Raw genomic sequence first — 7,396 nt, forward strand, 5'->3', positions numbered from 1 at the left:
TCAGCAGACTGCTTTACATAAAAATCAAGAATCGTTTTATACGATGTCAAGGTATATGATATCATTTAGTTATGTTATACGCTTCTTCGCACGTATACATCCATCTTATGAACAAGAAAACTTGAAATCTCGTTCGATTTGTTTGTAACCGAAATCAATATTTATAACCGACGCTAAATAAGGAGAGTAACAAGAAAGTCAAGTATGCTAGGTTACAATACAAAAAACGTCGGAAATCATTACATAATATCAGAGAAACATACCATTCTCGAAACAAGTAGTTACAAAACGATGTAAATCCTATAGAAGTTGTACCACTGTTCAGAAAATGTTACCAGATATTTCAGCAGACTGCGTTACATAAGAATTAAACCTTGTTTTAAACAGATTCAAAGTTTCTGATATCATTTCGTAACGTTATACGCTTCTTTGCACGTATGCAACCATCGTCGGAAAAGTAAAAATTGAAATCTCTTCCGATTTGTTTGAAAAAGGATTCTATCATCGTAAAATAAAGAGATCAATAAAAAAATAATATGAATGCAAGGATACAATACGAACAATATCGGAAAATTATCGAGGAATATCAGTTAAATTTGTGATTTTTGAAACAGATATATAAGACACCAAATAACTCGAAAAAGTGATGTACCATAGTTCAGAAAAGTTTATCATCCGATTCACGTGACTGCATTACATAAGAATCATGTCTTGATTTAATCGAAATTAAAGATTTACAAATTATTTCTTTTCGTTTTACGCATCTTCGCCATCATCGTTAAGTGAAAAGTTAAAATCTCGTCCAATTCCTTTGAAAACGTATTCTATTAATATAGAATAAAGAGAATAACAAGAATATAAAGTGCATACAACAATACAATTCTAAAAACAATGTGAATTAGCTCAAAATATCAGAGAAACGTGAGATTCTCAAAACAGATAGGTAAGAAAAAATATAACTCGAAAGATAGAAGTGTCACAGTTCAGAAAAGGTTAAAAACCGATTCATCACGCTGCATTACATAATAATCAAGTTTCGTTTTATACTTAATCGAGGTTTTTTATACTGTTTCTTATCATTTTACCTTTCTTCGCCCGTATACGGCCATTGTCGAAATGTTAATGACTCATCCGATTGCTTTGAAAATGGATTCTATCGACACACTATTAAGAGGGTGAAAAGAAAATAAATTCCATGTAAGGATACAATACGTACAGCATCGGAGAATTACCATGTAACACGAGAAATGTGCGATTATCGGCACAGATAGATAAAAAATCAAATAACTCGAAAAGAAGTTTAAATTGCATACGAGGATAAAGTACAAACAGTATCTCAGGACATTATAAAACTCTACGTAATCCATAAAATTACGCAGGTTTCTATCCTTTTAATCATAGATAGTATACTCATAATACCTTCCTTATAAGTATCACATGAGGTGATATACAATAAAGTTTCACTTATATTTCGAACCGTTGGCAGTATACTTCTTACTTTAATCTAAAGTATATATATAGTCTTACGTTCGGTATTATGAAATTTTTCTTCCTAATCATACTGGTTAATAATTATTCTGTTGAGCAATGTCACCTACAACTACATTTTAATTAAGCTTTTTTATTATACCACATTAATTACGTTAGCTTATCAAATATCCTAATAATCTCATCTACTTTATTTACTCAGTATATCTACTAGTATGTAGCCACTTTAAAAGCCATCAGTAATGTTAATATTTCTTTAGACTATATTAATAAAAGTCTGTTACGTTATATCGACGGAATATATTGACGGGATGAACTCCGCCAAGAATATTCAATCCGTCGGTAACCATACTATCGGTATCATACAAACAATGACATTACTATCGGTAATGCCACCACTGGTAAACGTAGACTGTTGATAATACTTAACCGTCGGTAACCTCATTTGTCGGTAACTAATGATAAACAATGAAATACTTCTAAATAATCAACGGCAATAATAATAATGATAATATTACATTATAATGTATAATGAATAACAATTTAAACCGACGGTTAACAACACACTAGATTTACCAATAATTAATTTTTATTATTATTCTTATTATTACAGTATATTTTCCAGTAATAAACAGCATTTATTATAGAATAAACGATAACCTAAATAAATGTTTCATAAAATGATAATCAACTACATCAATAATTCTAATAAATAATATCTAATTAGGCCAATGAGCAGCGGCTCTCAAGTAAGTGGCGTAAGCAGTGGCTCTCAGACAATTCTTCGATTTTTTATGTAATTGTAAATAACGATCGTAATAATCGCAACCAGTAATTGTAGCATTATCCAGTTACCAATAACAATTTACCTTAAAAACCAACTGTACCTTTTTCTTATACAACAACAATAGTTACACCCAATGCCCTTTGTAATAATTAATGGCAAATCTTATAATTCGCAATTAATAAATAATAGATAAACACCGCATAAATATCTTTACAAATAATAAAATAAATTCATGGTCATATAAAAATTAATTAACAAAGTTCCGTATAAACGCCATTAATTTCAAATTATATTTTATATTTTTTCTTTAATAATTACTATACAATCATAATCTTTGTTATAACAAGCAGCGTGCAAGAGGCTCGCCTGTGCATTGACTAATCTCGGGACTCATCGCCGTTAGAAAGCGACGAAGCTAGTCACTCCTGTCTACATTCTTATTGGTAAGGTTATGACTCACTATTCTTCTGAATTTTACCAATCTAATTTTACATAGTCAATAAATTGCAAGCATTTTATCATTCTTATTCGATAATTATAAAAACAAATAGTTTCGATTGTATATGTATTCTATGCAAAAAAAAGTTATACATTTTTTGAGAAACCAACTAGCTTCTCTGGTTGTTAACGAATTGTACTAAATGTGTATTCCAACTTTATTCTCGTGTTTAAATAAATTGTCTTCCTTATTAATTAAGTATTGTGCTTTATGAAGACTTAAGCATTTCCCCCGGATTACCCTTATTCCGTTTCCCTCCCTACTTACCAGACGTCGCCAACAGAGGAAAACTCAAGGAAAGGGATATCCAAGGAGTAACAATCCAGGATCGTCGTGGGATGTCACAGATGCAAACAGGAATTAGTTCCGGTGGTCAACATCTGGCAGTGTACATAGTAAACATTACATCAAACGAGGTAAGATCTAAAAGAGACAAATTTCTTGAGGGAGCTAGGATTGTACGTCAGGGGGGAATTAAAAGAACCTCCTCCCAAGTAAAGTCTTATACTGAACAAAACAAGGTACATGATTAAATCGAAATAAATCAAAAGAGAATATAAGTTACTCAGTTCTATTTTATTTTTAATTGAGATCCGATCTGCGAGGTCACACAGATGGATAAGAAACCAAATAACTCGAAGAAAAGTTGTGCCACAGTTTAGGAAATGTTATCAAACCTTTCAGCAGACTGCGCTACATAAGTACCAAGCCTCGTTTAGAAAGGATTTGCATTTTCTGATATCATTTCTTTACGTTTTATGTTTCTTCGCACTTTTGCTATTATCGTCGAAATATGAAAAGTTGAAATCTTGACCGGTTCATTTGTAGCCTAATTCTATCTACGACGAATAAAGAGTGTTACAAGAAAATAAAGTGCATGCAAGAATACAATACAAAAAGCGTCGGAAAATTATCGCATAAAGTCAGAAAAATTTGCGATTTTTGACGTAGATGAATAAGACACCAATTAACTCGAAAAAGAATTGTCATAATTCAGAAAAAGTTTCCAAACGTTTCAGTAGAAACCTTTACATAAGAATCGAGCATCGTGTAAATGGATTCGAAGGTCCTGATATAATTTCGTTACATTTTACAATTCTATTATTCAATTTTAAAATAAACGATTCAGCATATCACATTTCATAAGATTCAAGTCTTATTCTAAACAGATTTGAATTTATGATATTATTTCGTTTCGTTTTACACCTATTCGACCATATACACCATCCGATCGTGAAAAGTTGATAACTGTTCCGATTCCTTTGAATACGGTACTTATGGACATATGGTAAAGAGAGTTATAAAAAGATAAAGTGCATGCGAGTATACAATGCGAACAACAGCGGAAAAGTGGAGTGTAATAACAGAAAAACTTGCGATTCTCGAACTTTATAGGTAAAAAACGATATAAATTCTATAGAAGTAATGCCAACGCTCAAAAAATTTTATGGAACTATTCATCAGACTGCGTTACACAAGGAAGAAATCTTGCTTTAAATGGATTAAAGATCTTTGAAATCATTTTGATACATTTTACGTCCCTTCGCCTGTGTACGTCTATCGTCGAAAAATAAAAAGTTGAAATCTCGTCCGATTGAAAATATTTTCTATCGACGCAGAATAAAGAGAATAACAAGAAAGTAAAGTGCATGAATAGGTGCAATACGAACAGTGTCGGATAATTATCGCATAATATCTGATAAAATTGCAATTCTTGACACAGATAGATAGGAAATCATAGCTTGAAAAGAAATTGTGTTACAATTCAGATAATGATACCAAATATTTTAACAGACAGCGTTACATAAATATCAAACTTCATTTTGAGCGGATTCTAGGTTACTGATATCGTTTATTTACGTTTTACGCTTCTTCGAACGAATACAGCCATCGGCGAAACAAGAAAATTTGAAATCTCTTCTAATTTGTTTTGAAACGGATTCTATCAAATATGCGAGGACACGAACACCATCGGAGAATTAGCACGTAATATCAGATAAACGTGCGATTCTCGACACAGATAGATAAGAAATCAAATAACTGAAAAAGATAATGTGTCACAGTTCAGAAAATATCACCAAACTTTTTCAGAAAACTGATTTAAAGAGAATCGAGACTTTTTAAATTATTTCCTTTTGTTTTACGTCTTTTCGGTCGTATACAGCTATCGTCGGTTATGAAATTTGAAATCTTGTCCGATTCGTTTAAAATCGGATTTTATCGGCGAAGAATAAAGCGAGCAAGAAAATAAAGTGCATGCGTGAATATAACACAAAAAGTATCGGAAAATTGTCGCATAATGTCAAATAAACTTGTGATTCTCGACACAGATAGGTAAAAAGACATAAATCCTATGAAAGGTGCGCTATAATTTCAGAAAATGTTACAAAATGTTTCAGCAGACTTCGTTACATAAGAATCAAAATTCATTTTAAATGGAAGTAAGGTTTCTTAAGCGACTTCGTTTCGTTTTCGCCTCTTCGTCCATATACTGCCATTGCCGGAACTTAAAAATTTGCATTCTCGTCAAATTCCTTTGAATACGCGATTCTATCGACGCAGATTAAAGAGCGTAACAAGAAAGTGCATGCAAGGAATAAATCACATTCGAGGTTTTTGAAATTTCTTCCTTAAGTTTATCGCCCATATACATCCTTCGTTGAAACATGAAAAGTTGAAACTCATCCGATTCATTTGAAAACAGGTTTGTCGGCGCAGAATAAAAAGAATAACAAAAAAATAAAGTGCATGCGAGAAGATAACACAAATAGCATCAAATGATAAATATAGGTAGAAAACAATATAAATCCTATAGAAGTTCTGGCACCGTTCAGCAAATTTTTTCAAACGTTTCTCCAAACTGCGCTACATAAGTATCAAGCCTTGTTTTGAAAAGATTTAAGGTTTTTAAAACATTTCGTTACATTTTTCATATTTTTAATCTTATACGCTCACCATTGTAACAAGAAATATTAAAATCACTTCCATTTTCATTGAAAAAGGATTTTATAGGATAAAAAGAGCAACAAGAAAATAATATGCATGCATGAATACAATAAGAACAGTATTGAAAAATTATCACATAATATCAGATAAATTTGCGATTTTAGACACAGAAAAATAAGAAACCAAATAACTCGAAAAAGAATTGTGCCAGTTCATAAAATGTTACCGAACGTTACAGTAAACTAGTTACATAAGAATCAAGACTCGTTTTAATCAGAATCGAGTTTTTTTATGCGATCTCGTTTCGTTTTACGGCTCTTCGTCCATTTACGGCAATCGTCGAAACGTAAAAAGTTGTAATCTCGTCCAATTCCTTTGAAACCCTATTATATTGACGCTGAATAAAAACAGTTATAAGAATAAAGTACATACAACGATACAATTCGAAATGCAAGATAGAATAAGCGCATAATATCAAAGAAACGTGAGATTCTTGGCACAGATAGGTAAGAAACGATGTAACTTGAAATGTAGAAAAGCCATAATTCAGATAAAGTTAACAACTGATTGTTCAGACTGTATTACAAAAAAATCAAGTTTCGCTTTAAACGGATTCAAAGTTTCTAACATCATTTCGTAACATTATACATTTCTTGCGGCCATCGTTGAAGCATTAAAAGTTGAAATCTACTCCGATTTCATTGAAAACGGATCTATCAACGCAGAATAAAAAGGGTAATAATAAAATAAATGGATGTAAAGATACAATACGAACAACATCGAAGAGTTAGCGCGTAATATCAAGAAAACGTACTATTCTCAACAAAGGTAGATAAGAAATCAAATTACTCGAGAAGAAATTGTGCCACAGTGCAGAAAATGTTACCAATTCTTTCAGCAGATTGCCTTACATAAGTATCAAATAGATGGTAATTATGATATATTGTTATTAGTTAGGGAATAATGTTAAATTTACTGGATGAGAATATTACGATCGTTATTTACTAATACATAAATAGTCCAAGAATTGTTTGAGAACTTCTGCATAGGCCACTCATTTGAGAGCCGCTGCTAATTCACGTAACTGGTAATAGTTTATCAGAATCATTGACGTAACTCATCATTATTAAAAAAAAATAGCTTATATTATAATTAACTTAATATAACTTAAGTTATTGTTTATTATTTAATAAAAGCTATGTTTATTATTTAGAAATATGGTGTAATAATAATAAAAGTAATAAAAATTAATTATTGGTAAATTCAATGTTTTTAACTATCGTTTTAAGTTGCTAATAATTATAAATCATAAAGTACTATTACCATTATTATTATTGCTGTTGATTATCTAGAAATATTTCATTGTTTATCATTAGTTACCGACAAGGTATTTAAGGAGATTACCGACGGTTAACTATTATCAACAGTCTACGTTTACCCATGGTGGCATTACTGACAGTAATGTCATTGTTTGTATGATACCGACGGTATAGTTACCGACGGATTGAATATTCTTGGCGGAGTTCACCTCGTCAATATATTCCGTCAATATAATGTAACAGACTTTTATTAATGTAGTCTAAGGAAATGACAACGTTACTGATGATATTAGCTTTTAAAGTAACTACATACTTATCGATATACTGAATAAATAAAGTAGATGAGGGTATTAGGAT

Source organism: Vespa crabro, chromosome 2 (assembly GCF_910589235.1).
Source record: "Vespa crabro chromosome 2, iyVesCrab1.2, whole genome shotgun sequence".
Lineage (NCBI taxonomy): Eukaryota > Metazoa > Arthropoda > Insecta > Hymenoptera > Vespidae > Vespa > Vespa crabro.